Below are 14,447 nucleotides of genomic sequence, written 5' to 3'. Positions count from 1 at the left end.
GAGTCTAAGGGGTTATAACATAATCAGAGCCGACATAACAATAATAATGTAAGGGCACAATAATAATAATAGTGGGCTTCTATGGGGCACAATAGTAACAATATGGGCACTACATGGGTACATTAATATAATAAGTGGGTTATACTAATAACCATAAGGGGTTACACTAGTAGTATAGGGGCCTAACATGCCCTTCTCCTTCAAAAAGTGTTGTATAGGGGCCTAACAGCATCCAAGGTTAGAAGAATGGTGTTTAGCAACTGGGAATTTCTTTTTCAACTGGATGATCTTCACCATTCCATTAATGCCCAAAGATGTATCAAAGAGGAGTTTGGATTCCAAAAGATTTATCAAAGTGGATTTTGGCTTAATGTGAATTGGAAGAAGAATACAAAAGTGGCTCCCATTAAGGAGAAATTCACAAAGCTAAAAGAATGCAAGTTTATCTTTTGGGGTTTTAAATTTTTCAAGAAAGGGTAGCAACATAATAAGGTCTAAATGCTCGGAAGAGAGCTTGGATTGTGGCCACTTCATTGTTTCGACCCCATAACGCTCGGAAGGTAATTTTCACTCTCTATTTTTTTTATCTTTTCTGGTATACATGGTTTTAGATATTGCATTTGATTTTTTTGAAACATTCACGATAAGGGTTTTCAATATTTTCTTTTGGGTTTTGAACGATAAACTTACCAGATGACCAGGTCATGTTACTTCAACTCCAGGCCTACAATGGACACAATTTTTGTCTAGCCAACTATTGGACCCCCTTTTTCCGTCTTGCTGGTTTTCATTTATATGTTGAATGGTTTTACAAAACCTTATTTGGACTATTATTACTATAAATTTTGGGTCTTAAAACCCTATTGTGAAAACTAAGAAGGGTCTCATCTCTATGAACCCTTTATTCTTTTCTACACTAATTATTATTGCTAAGATTGGTTATCATAGTTTAAAGGATTTTAACCTAGTAAATCCCTTCTTTCATTTTCCTTTGAATTTATAACATTTAATGTAATTCAATATTCTATCTATATGTTTCTTCTATAGGGTTTCTAGGATCTCGACTACTCAGAATAAATCTTCCTGGTAAGATTTACTTTCAATTTTCTCAAACTCTAGAATTAATATATAATTCTAGTTAACTTGTTATCGGTGTAACAAATCTCAATCTAATAATCCGTTCTAGTCTAGTTTTAGGGATTATAGCTTCACATGAATAAATTTTTCCCATCTAACCATAATATTTCAATAGGTCGTTCCAGCTAAGACCAAATGGAAACCCTAAGGTAGTTTTTTTAACACATCTGGATTATTCCAAAATCTATTTACATCTTGCATGGAGGTCTAGCTCTCATTTCAGCTATAAATATCTCAAGCCTTTATCACACAAGACATTTTCCATTTTATTTGCTTCTTATTCTTATATGCATATCCATTTTTCTTTAATTCATTCTTGCTTTGACCTTTTCTTCTTTGGCCTAGGTTTTATAACAACATCCATGGCCTTCAAATGAGAGATTCTTACAACTATCAAAGAATAAATCTAGTCAATGTTATATAGATATGTGTGTGTGTGTGTGTGTCTGTGTCTGTTGATTAACTCCAGAATGTGACTTGTGAAGAATTGGGGACATATCTGTGATTCACTAATTTGAAATTATTTAGGGCATTTTCACTAGCGAAAAGGTTCTCAATTTTTTTGAAGATTGCACGGACCCTGTCGATTGCACCCAAGTAAGGTCTTCTTCACTAATTGCATTCATAAGATTGCTCTTGAATTCTCCTTCAATCATTGTTGATTCCAAAATATTCATATACATAGTCTAAAGGTTATGAATACAATGACCTTTTTCCATAGATCATTTAAGTGACCAAAGATTATTTTTTTAAATCATCTTCCCTCATTTAGTTGTTAACAATTTTCATCATATCCTTTCATGTGACCAAAGATTTTATAGCATCCTCCTTCACTCAGCTGTAAGGAATCTTATCATGTAAACTAATATTTGATAGCATCCTTCTCTATTAATCCTCCCTCACTCAGTTAGGTATTAACTTTTCAGTTTAAGTGTCATGACTAGGTTTATGAGAAAAGACTTCATAGCATATTCCATTTCTTAAGAATTAAAATTAAAATTTAAGTGTTGAGTTGGGTTTTGGATTATGATGGTTGGAATTTGAACCTACCTTATCACAAGATAATATGGACAACTGTAGCTATATTATTCTTTTGTTTGATATATGAGGTATTTCCACTTAAACTAGTATTTGTTTCTCATGTCTAAGGAGTTTTTTTTATTAAACAAGATATATTTCTTACTAAATGCTAGAAATGAGGACATGCCTGCTAGTATTAATTTTTTGTGAGTACAAAATGTTTTTTTTCTCGAGTTTTTAGAGAGGAAAGAAAATATTTTATTTAATAAAAGAAAATAAAATAGAATATTTTATAAAGTATGAGCTTTTCCTAAATCATTTAAAAACAAATATTGTAATTATTGGATATCTAAAAATAGGGTTTATACCTCTACTACCAGACTAAGCGTTATAGTTCACAGTGACCATAGATATCACAAACCTTCACGTTTTTGAGATTGTGCACTTCTTTGTGCATTATGTTAAACTTATAATATTTTTAGAATTACGCTTGTTTAAGTGGTTTATGATAGATTCTCTCAATATTTAGATGTATACAATTTGATTGCATAATTTTTTAGATGCTTTTCTATAGAGAGAGAGAGGTGTTTTAATATTTGGAGATGCAATTAATTTGTAAAATGATAAGAATTTAAATACAAATTGTCTTAATATTCACACACAAACAACTTCATAACACCTCCTAAATAATTGAAAGTCAAGTAAAAAGACATAATCAACTCTATTCATAATTGGAGAGGTGCTAGATGTTATAGAGTCCCTCTCTCTACATGGTTTTTTTTTTTCTTATAGAAGATCTTGATGGATTCATGTTGTTTGATACTTTGAGATTTGTTTTGTCTATAGCTAAAATATATTAGTTCTTGGGTTTTAATATATTACCTAATCTGATTCAAGTATTTATCCCGAACAATTTCTACAGAGTTTCTTGCAAAACAACACATTAAAACTTCTAGATGACCTCATGCCATGCCCGAGGATGCCTATGTTGGAATGAAGAATTAAACCACATAATTAACAACCCTCCAAATGCCTCATATTTGATTCTACAAACGTGTAATTCTATTACTCTAAAAACTACAATATATGACAACTTCACCATTTCTGAAAACATTCCTATTGGTGGTAGTTGTAGGAACAACAAACAAGCCAAGAGAGTAATAGACCATCATGTCTCTGCTAAGAATGAAACAGTCGTCTTTGTAACTCTAGGAAATGAAGCATTCAACCATTCTACCTTTAAGCCAACATTTCTTCCATCTTCAAAATCCATTTACTATGGAGGAGAAAACATGAAGTTAACCAGTCTCCTCTTTATCCGAATTTAGCACAGTCGAGCTGCATTGGCCCACTATAAATCCTCTTCCTTTCTAGAAATCTAATGTAGCACCCAATCATCATATCTGGAACAACAACTTTCAACCTTAAATACATTTAAGTTGTTCAAGTCTAATAATCCTATTCTATATTTTCCTAGCTTAAGGACAAACCAAAGTTCATTATTTGGGACCAACCAACCACAATTGTCAAGAGAAATGGCATTTGCACTTTTTTTTATGCTAATTTCTCTTTGATTGGATTCGATTGGATTGGATAGATAGAAAATTTCCCAAGAAGTGAAGGACGTGAATTTATAACTTATGAAGATTCCTCTAAGAATGATCACATGCTTGAAGTGGTCACAAAGTTAATTTCTTTTGTTTAGATTTGAGTTCTAGCTATCTTTGTGAAATAACTTTCTCTTTACATCATAGTTATCAAATTTGGTCAAACTACTAAAAAAAATTAGAATTTTTTTTGTTTAAATTTGTGTTCCAACTGTCATTATGAAAGACTTTACTTCACAACATAGTGACCAAATTTGGCCAAATTGATTGAAAAATGTCAGTTTGTTAGATTTACTGAAATTGGTAAAAAAGATTTCGAAAATTTGGTAGAATTATGAGTAAATTTGATGAGGGATCTCAATATAGATGAGGCCTAGGCTGGAACATCATGTGGACTTGGTTTCTCATTGTACTCACAAGATCATTTTCACTATGTTACATCATAAAATAGTTATTAGGGAGGTCTTTTTTATACTTTTTCAGATTCCCTATTATGATGAGAAAAATTCTATACCCCTTTTTCTAGTTTATCCTCCCGTTTTAAAAGGAAATGCACAAATCTTGGATCTACTTATCCTTATTCTCTACTTACAAAAGGATCCTACCCTAATAAGTAATGAGAGAATAATAGTTTCTCATATCCTAATGGTAGAATATAGGTTGAAATAGGAGGGGAAAATCTAAGGCTAGCCTTATTGATTTGTCTGGCCACCCAAATAACTAGATATGAAATTTTCATAACATAGATCAGAGGATAATTTTACCTTGAGCTATGTTAATTCCTCCTCCTCCTTTCTCCATTATGATAAGGACAAGAGTGACATCCTAATCAAATCTATGAAATTGTTATCTTTACTATTTCATTTTTCTTAAGAAACACATATTTTTTCATTCCTCTGCTAGTGGGAATGTGTGTCATGAACCTTTATTGCTTCACAAATAAACAAATGAGTGACGTAGTGGAATATGTCCCACATTAGATGGTTAGCATAGTTTTGCATTGAATTTAGGTGACAACCAATGGGTTTATGTGAATCATACATAAAATCAATAAAAAATTGAGTAGCACCATTACCTTTCTTAGAATGTTGGAAATTGACGCCATAGGGGAAAAAAATAAATTATAGGCTCATTAGGCTTCAAAAATGTTTCTTTATCCATCATGATCTAAGTTCATAATTCACATAGGAATTGATCCAAATTTTGTTGTTTCAATAGTGCCTAAGGCCTGAATAACCTTCTCCTTAGTCCATGTTGAGAACCTTCTTATTGCATGATTAATCAAGGTTCGAAGTTCTCTATTTCATTCCCTTTCCTAGATACCGTAAGCTAATTACCCAATCAAGAACTTGATTAACTTCCTCTTTGACATATATGAACAAATAGGTCTTCATATTTCCTTATCTATGATAGGTTTCTCCTGATTTCCAAATATGGCTTATAGTTATTCCCACTTAGATAGTCAATAATGAGTTTTTAGTTACCTTTGAATACAATATGTTTGAAGGGAAGTCATATGCTTTCTTTAATCCCACATACTCATGCTAACAATTATGCTTTATTTCTCTTTTGGCCTAGGAATTAGAATGTGATACCTACTATTTTACCCTCATGGTTTCTAAATACATCTCTTGGAGTAGTTGGTCCTTGGTTTAATTTGGAAGCTCCATAAAAGTTATACTTTACCTATCCCATAGTTGGTGTTATTCTTTTCCATTGCTATTGGAATTTCGCTTAAGAGCCTAAAGTATGTCCCCATACTTTAACATATTTCTTAGTTTCTTGTACTATTGTGTTTAAATTAATCACATCAATCGTATATATGGTGTAATGGGAAGTTTGTGGTGGAAATAAAATTAGGGTATCTCATAATTTGTATGCTTTTAGGCATTCAATGTTCCTTATTTATTGTATAGGGACTTCTTTAGAAATGAAACGTTTTAGTTCTGAAAGTACTAAACAATAATTGTCTCTAATAATGAAATAGTTTAATTATTTGTCTTCTCTCTTGTTAGGTTCAATTTGTTGTTAAACCTTGAACATATGAATTAGATGTTGTTTAAGTGTAATTCTGATAACTTTATGATCATCATAATTATATTTTTATGGTGCTATATTTTCTCGGTCTTTATTGCACTGCATATTATTATGATATTTTTTTGATTGGAGAACTTCAGAATCTATTTAATAATTTCATTCAATGAGATTTTTCAATCTTAGGGTGTTTGACTTTCTCATATGTGTTATATTTCTTTGTCCTTTTTGTGTCTTGGCTAGTGACTCAAGTGTGTTTCTTATTTAAAACTACTTTGTTACAATATAATAGTGCTTTCCTTTCTATTTTTGGTTTCCATTTTCAATATGTTGATATTACTTTGCATTTTTGACTTCTACTCATACTAGCTATGCATCTTGGTGGAAGCTCTAGGAATTTTCCTCATCCTCTACTCTTCAAGAGTGTAAGATGTGTCTCTACAAAATTTAATCTTGCTTGAACACTGACATCTTGGCTAAAGTTTTCTTATTATCTTGTTATTATTGTTGACAACCCATATTTCCTAGAGAAATTGGTGTTGACCAATTGGTGGAGATCATCAACGTCTGCAATTAATTGTGTAGAATGGTTTTCATTTGGAGATTGTCAATTTTATATATATTACTCAATATATTTGGGTGTTATAGGTTATGGGGATTCCAACTTGAGAGGAGATTAAGTGCACGAATCCGAATTATACATAACTTAAATTCCCTCAAATTACTGCATATCCATGGAATAAGGTATTAAAGAGTTTTACTTAATTTCATCGCAAGCATTCATTTTAGGTCATTCATTTTTCCATATTAGAAACCATCATCAGTTATAATGAATGCTTAGATAACTTTATTTGTACACATGTTGGTTCTGCTAGATTTTCTATCCTTTAGGATATGCCTCTCTCAGAATTGTTTGATGGACATTTGCTCCTACCTTGCCCATTTTTAGGTATTTCACAAATGCACACCTCGAAAAGTGGTGGATATTGTATCAATACTGCTCCATTATTCTCAAAACTTGTGTTGTACTACTATAAGATCTATTTATTTGACTAATAAATAATTATTCTACTATTTCCATGCTCATAATAAAGCTACTATTTTTAGCTGCAACTTATATTTTCAATCTCTTTCTTTGGTTGCAATAATTAATAATAATAACTAATTTTTTACAATAATATTGTCAAATGTATGTTTTGTCTTTCTTCCTGGGCTTTTAGGATGACATATTAGGGTTGTGGTGTCTCTTGAAAATGTAGCAAGAAAAGTCTCAATTTGATTTTTTTCCTTAATTAAATTGATGAAATTTAAAATTCCATATCAACATATAACCTAGAGGAGTTACCTGAGGTGACATGTCACTTGTCACTTAGTTAAGAACACTAAATTCAAGTTAATGAGTTGAGGTTCAATTTCCCTATGTTGATGCCTAAAAAATAGGAGTCTAGCTCAGTTAATTTGAGTTAGGGGTGGGAAGTTCAGTTTTTTGCAGTGGGTTCCTAAATTCTAGGAGTGTAGATTGAGTTAATTTCAGTCATAGTAATCTAATTCAGTTAAATTGAGTTATGGTCAGTTAAAATAGTTCTAACTATTGGAGGAACTAGTGGAAGGTCAAGTTGTGGAAGTGGAACTTCAACCACACTGAGTGATAATCTAGACAACTAATAAATCAACGTATACTAACTCATGCATGTATAGAATTCGAGTTAGCAAGTTGAGATGGAGATTTCAAGGTAGTGCACTATTAGTTTTAGACTATTCTAAAGTGTCCAGGTGGTACATGCAGCCATAGAATTGACTGAAAGCAATTGTGCAGTCTAGATGAGGGAATTTCCTAATTAATAGGGGCCTAATTCCCAAGGGAATAGCACAAGGAAATATGATCTTGGAGGCTTGAAAAATTGTCTAAGTGTTAGCCAGAGTCATTTAGCTAGGTAAAGGGATAGACTATACACTTACATGTTGTTCTCAAGCTTGAGCAAGCATTGTATTTCTTCTCTATTATTTGATTAATGCAATACAAATAGTAAGGGGTTTTGAGCTGTTGTTTTCCCCTAAATAAATTTGTGTATGTGTGATGTTTCCTTTTGCATGTCTATGATTATTATTTTAGATGGTGAATTAACTTCCTCATATTAGTAGAGTAACTTCAAGTCTTGTGATTTAGCAAATTTCGTGAGAAGTATTGAATCCACACTTTAATTTATACATGGTATCATAGTCAAATTCACATTAGAACCAATCCTTAAATTCTTCGTGTACAATGATCATTGAAGAAATAATAAGTTGTTAGGAGGCAAGGGTTATGGAGCCTTAGTTTGGGGCAGATCTAGAAGACCCTATATGCAGACTTCTTAATGGAGCTAGAAGGTTATTAGTGGGTAGATCAGTGAGCCAGTGTTTAGTGAGAAAAAATGGGGTTTTGAATCTTGATCATTGATATTGGTAGATTAAGGAGCACCTATATGTCCCACAGGTAGATTGAAACTCAGAGGGACTCTAGTTTCAGAGGGAGTAGCCCTATGGAAGCTAGTACATCGGGATCTGGGGAGATCATACTCATTATTGGAGTAGTTACAACAATAGTGTGGAAGCAGCAGCAACAGTAGTACAAGTAGATCATATTTCGCCATGAATGTTACCATACCTCCAGGAGTGTAGTGGGGCAATGTAGACCCTTAGTCCAAGAGTTGCAAAAATTTTGGCAGGGTCCATTGAGGCGTTCTCTTCATGGATCATTACCTTGCTACACGAGCCAACATTATTCAATATTTGGAGGATCAGTGTCTGCCAGATATTGAGTGTAGAGAGTTATTAATAGCAGAGTAGGAGGCTTAGTACCAGAGTTAGAAACAACACAGTTTTCCTAGTAGACAGTTGTATACATAGTTAATTCTATCTTTTTTGGATGTTTCTCAGTTGCAGGTGTTGCAGGAGTAACAAAAATAGTGAGAGGTGTTGAATGTAGTACATTCCAAAGGTGCTAGATCAAGGTAGTTGAGAATCGCTTTCTTGCTAAGAGGGAATGTTGAAAATGCGGCAAGAAAAGTCTCAATTTGATTTTTTCCTTAATTAAGAAATTTGAAATACCATATCAATAGACAACTTGGAGGAGTTAACTGAGGTGACATGGCCCTTATCACTCTGTTAAGAACACTCAATTTGAGCTAATGAGTTGAGGTTCAAATTACTTGTGTTGATTCCTAAAAAACTAGAGTCTAGCTATGCAATTCGAGTTAGGGGCATGAAGTTTAGTTGTGTGCAATGTGTTCCTAAATTTTAGGATCTTAAGTTGAGTTAATTTCAGCTGTAGCAATTTAATTAAGTTAAATTGAGTTATGGTTAGTTAAAGTAGTTCTAATTGTTGGAGGAACTAGTGGAATATCAAGTTATGGAAGTGGAAGTTCAACCACACTGAGTGATCATCCAAATAACTAATCAATCAACCTAAACTAACTCATGCATGTAGATAAATTGAGTTACCCAGTTAATATGCATATTTCAAGGAAATGTACTATTAGTTGTAGACTATTCTAAAGTGTACAGGTGGTTCATGAAGTTAGAGAATTGACGTAAAGGAATTGCACAATCTAGATGAGAGAATTTCCTAATTAACAAGGGCCTAATTCCCAAGGGAACAACGCAAGGAAATAGGAGTCTATAGGCTTGAAAAAGTGGCTACGTGGTGACCAGAGTTAGTCGATCAGGCAGAGGGATAACTGTACGCTTCCACAGTGTGCTCAGGCTTGAGAAAGAATTGTATTTATTTTCTATTCTCTGATTAATGAAATATAGGTAGTAAGGGGTTTTGAGCAGTTCCTTTCCCTTAGATAAATTTTTGTGCATGTGTGATGTTTCCTTTTTCATGTCTATGATTCTTGTTTTAGATGGTGAATTAACTTCTACAAATCAGTAGAGTAGCTTCAAGTCTTGTGATTTAGTAAATTTCATGAGCATTATTTAATCTACAAAGTAATTTATACATGGTATTAGATTGCTATTTTTAGAAATTTCTATAGTGCCTAATCTCACAATTCATCTGATCATTTCTTAATTGTAGAAATAATTATATTATGTAGAAAAATTTACAAGTACAAGCATGTTACAATATAGGTTTCTTGATAATGCATATCAACATTGTTAATACCCTTATCATTCAAACTTTCTAGAAAGGATGATTGAATCAATATTTGATAAAAAGTAAGCATAGATCAAATAAAACACTATAAATTGCTTTGCTAGCTGCAAAGTATCCATGGCTAAGAGAGGTTTTATTTTTCTCATCTTTATGACTTGGCCTAGACTTGTGGTTAGGCTCATCATCTATGGGAGCATCCATCTATTTCTCCAATCCTTACTCATCTTCATTCTTCTTTCTCTCTTTTCTGTGTGTGCTATGTAAGAATGTGGATCTTCCCTACTCAACATTCCTTTGATCTACTGGTATTATTTTTAGTGCATGGCCCATTTCCTTGTTTCCCTAGTTTCTATGTGATTCTCGTTGGTTTAGCCTAGATAGGAATTTTTTTGGCTTCTTTGGTATCTGCAATGTATAGATGTTGTATTACTATTGTGGGATTTGCAAGAATATTAACCTCCTTTTAGTTGGCACTCTGTTGATATAGTGGCACAATTCTTAGTGCATGGGCCATTTATTTTATTGTGCTAATGACTTTGGTGTTCGTAAGTGTTCAAAGTACATAGTAAGTTCCTTTGTATGGGCATGGAACCCCTATATTTAAGTGGAATGATTGTATGGTCTATAAAGAATTTCTCATTGTCTTTATTACTAATAACATGATATATAAGTGATACACTGACAACATCCTTTTAGTTGGCACTCTATTGATGTAGTGGTATTGTTCTCAATGCATGGTCCATTGCTTTTACTGTGATAATAGCTTTGGTGTTCGTAAGTGTTCGAACAACATAATAAGTTCCTTTGTATGGCAGATGCATGGCCCCCATATATTTAAGTGGTATACATTGACAGTCTATAAAGAATTCCTCATCGTACCAGTTACTGATAACATAATATATAAGTGATGCAATGACAATGTTTCTAACAAAGTGTTTCTTTTTCCATTATTTTCTAATATTTGGAGGTAAAATGGAGGTGGTTTGATCATATCCAAGTCTTTGAGCTGAGGGCTTGGTTTATGGACATGATGCATTACCCTATTTAATTTCACTTGCCTATTTCGTTGAAGAAGCAACCCATTTGGATTTGTCTAATTCCAAAATTTCAAGGATGAAAAGCAATCTTTGTATAAGTCCATGTTTTCAATAGTTTTGTATGATCCCTTTATAGTGCATCATTTTGCACTATGATTGTATTTATTTTATGTTTCCATTGCCACTGAAAGCACTCAAAACTCTAGCCTTATAAACATAATAGTTCGATTACATTGTAACCTTAATAAATTAAATGAATTGAGTTGGGGAGACAAATTCCAAATCTAAGGTGGACAAATGCTTGGATGAGGAGTAATTTGGTGGAAACGATGGAGGCTGATAAGTGAAAATAAAGGGGTTTTATGGAGGCTGGCCTACAAGATTATGGTGGTGGACACAAATATACGAAGGATGAAAAAACAAAACCAACAAAAAAGTTAGAGAGACGGGGGGGATGCACTCTTGGGAATGTAGGGTTTTAGGCAAGAGTCACATGATTCTCTAGGTTTTGTCCAAGGGGCAACCCCGTGGTAATGGAAAAATAATCTATCACCAATTCCTTGTGGAATGTAGGTAAATGCTTCCATTCTTTTCATTGCATTAGTTCTATAGGATACTAGGTCTACCTGTCGGTTTCATTGTTTTCTTGGTTCACTAGCTCCTTCCATGCCATTAGCCAAATGAGAATTCATAACATGAATACTCTCGATTTTTAGCTTTGCTCTTTGCTTGTGTGTGTGTGTGTGTGTGTGTATATCCATCCACTCCTAGGTCTTCTACGATTGTGATTAACAATCCCACCAATGAAACCTTACCCTTTTTCCTTGGTTTTACTACCACACTTACTAATAGGAAACCTTCCGTAGCCTACTATCCTCTTTTCTTTTAGGACTATGCTATCCCTCTATTAATTTATCAATTTTTGATCACTTAGCTATCTATAAGTACCTTGGATATTCTGCAAAGGAGATGTACACCTAGTTTAGACATATGCAAGGTGTTGTGGTGCTCTCACTATGTAAACACATTTTAGAGACCCTTGTCATTCTCAGGTTTTCCCCTATGAATTTGCTACTCTCTAATGTGTTTGGAAACTGTTGTTACTACTATACCTTTGGTGCAGTCATTCCTCATAGGTAGTGCAATTTCACTGCCATATTTTTTGAGTAATCTTAGAAGTCTTAAAGATAAAGTAGGATAGGCTCAAGCCTTTCCTATAGGTATTCAAATCTAGAAGAGCAATGCAAGCTTCTAGGAATTTTCGTAGTCCTTAAGCTTGCAGTTGGGCCACATTCATTTCACTAACAACTATGTGAATGCAAAGATGATGTGATAAAAGTTAATAGAAAATATAATGGCAACTTCGTTCATCTTAACATGACAATATATTCAATCTTGGTTTGCATGACACTTAGCCATATCATTCTTGAGACCCTAGAAACCTTCATAAGCTCTCAAAACTAGATGTGAGCTCAAATAACTTAAATATTGTGATGTAGTTGGAGGGTGGAAGGATTTTTCCCTCTAGAGACCAAGATCTAGCCAAGCTATACATCAACAAGTCCCTCATCACTACTATGGAATCCATCTCAAGGGTGCCTGGGATGCAAGAGAGACCACCGTGTAGCCCAATTTATGGTTGGGTGGAGAGATAGTATCCGAAACTTAGTTGCCCATATCAAATAGAGATAAGAATTTATCATTTTTTCTTTGTATATTGAATTTCATGCACACCTTATTTGAGGTAAGGCGACGTTGGTATCACACTAGATATATTATGAGTTGTGATTGTTTATAGGTATCTAGAAATATGGTTGTTAGAATTATGCTTCAGCTTTATCTATAGAATTTGTGTGCCATGAAAAGTGTAAACTAACTAGGATTCAAAAGATGGGCCTCAAGGCTAGATGCAATACTGTAAGAATGGTTCTGCCATAATTCACTAGATTTTCAACCAACATGTTGAGTTAAGTATAAGTTAATATACATTTTATATGTGAAAAAATGTATGGTCCTACACAAAGAAAGCACATGCCATAAATCTGAGATTAATTATAACCTCAAGCAATTGGAGTGTTGAACCCAACCATGCTATTGTTAAGTGAAATTGTATTCCATTCCCCTCCCAAGTATCAAGAATTCCTTGTATTTGGATTACATGTACATGTCATTCTCATATTTTGTGGGTTGGAAAGACCAAGAAATATGGAAGTTGTTATGGGTGACCATAACATTCATTTTCATTAAAATAATTTAGAGTTCAAAGTCGGTGTTAATCCCCCATTGTCAATCTCTACATATATTTTTTCTTTTTGGCATTGGATTTTGGTATTAATCCACCAAAGACAATTCTACTCATATGATTTTTTTCTTTTGTGGAAACCTAGAAGGAAATAAACCCTCGATGAGGTCAAGTTTGGCATGTATTCATTGAGAAGGTCTCCATCTACTATGGATTGGATTAGAACATGGGCACATCATATTTATTTTCAACGAGAGGAAATGGGTTTGGTTGATAATCCCTAGTGTCCTAAATTTTTGTTTTCGTTTGTGTGAATGTAAATACAAATTAAGTTGACATATTCCATTGGAAATCCCATGTTAGGGCTTTGAGCCTACATGGGTACCAGTGGATATCAATCAGAAGGGAGGTTTTATAGTGTTGGATAAGTGGTTTATATTTCTATTCAAAGGATCTCATGTGTGTGATATAAGCAAATTCAAAGGCGTGACTTTATCCATGACTTTATGAATGGTTTTTTTTTAAATATTGTTGCTTCTTATCACTCAATTCACATCCAATAAGGACTTGAAGATATTGTTGCAATGATCTGTCTGGGCGGGACAGCCATTGTTTCGTTCCTCGTTCAAAGCATTACAATGGCATCAAAGGATGGTAATTATCATTATCTCGATGCAATTTTGAGGGAGAAGGATGGTGGAATGTCAAGAACATAATTAAATGACAAATTCCTTACACTTGTAACACTTGGCATATTCTTAGCATCATCTATCTGTGGTCAGCATAAGGTTCTGATAGTTATGATAGATTTCTCCTACACATAATTCCATATTTATGTAGGGACTTACACATGCTAAGTAGGGTGCATACCTTGAGGGGTTCATTATTAAATGTGGTAAATGTTTTTTTTGGTATGAGCCTCAGTATTGCAACAAGAATGCTGCAACTCTCAAGGCTACCAACTTTAATTATCAACCCGGGGTTTGTACAAACTTAAGAGGTGTCGGCACCATATGTGCAACATACAATGTGTCCTTCCTTTGATGTTATAATGTGATGGAGTGTATGTAATGAATTCAAATCCTAAACTAATTGAAGAAAATGAAATGTTAGAAATGGAACCTTAACCTATTGCAAGAAAGAAAGTACAAAGAAAGAGAATAAAATCAAATGCCAAAACACTACATTTTCTAACTAACTCCTAGGAGGCTTTGCTTCAAAACAATGCTAAG

General features: G+C 33.5%; 1 pseudogene; it reads left to right on the top strand.

Annotated features, from left to right (window-relative positions):
* The first annotated feature begins 498 nt into the window (after window positions 1-498).
* LOC149231614 (uncharacterized) lies at window positions 499-3,862 on the top strand (annotated as a pseudogene).
* Window positions 3,863-14,447: the final 10,585 nt, after the last annotated feature.

This window comes from Pinus tabuliformis, chromosome J (assembly GCF_031772625.1).
Source record: "Pinus tabuliformis cultivar Carrire ecotype Pingquan chromosome J, CPIR1, whole genome shotgun sequence".
Classification (NCBI taxonomy): domain Eukaryota; kingdom Viridiplantae; phylum Streptophyta; class Pinopsida; order Pinales; family Pinaceae; genus Pinus; species Pinus tabuliformis.
Note: the sequence above shows the minus strand (reverse complement) of the source record. Positions and strands in the feature narration are given on the sequence as shown.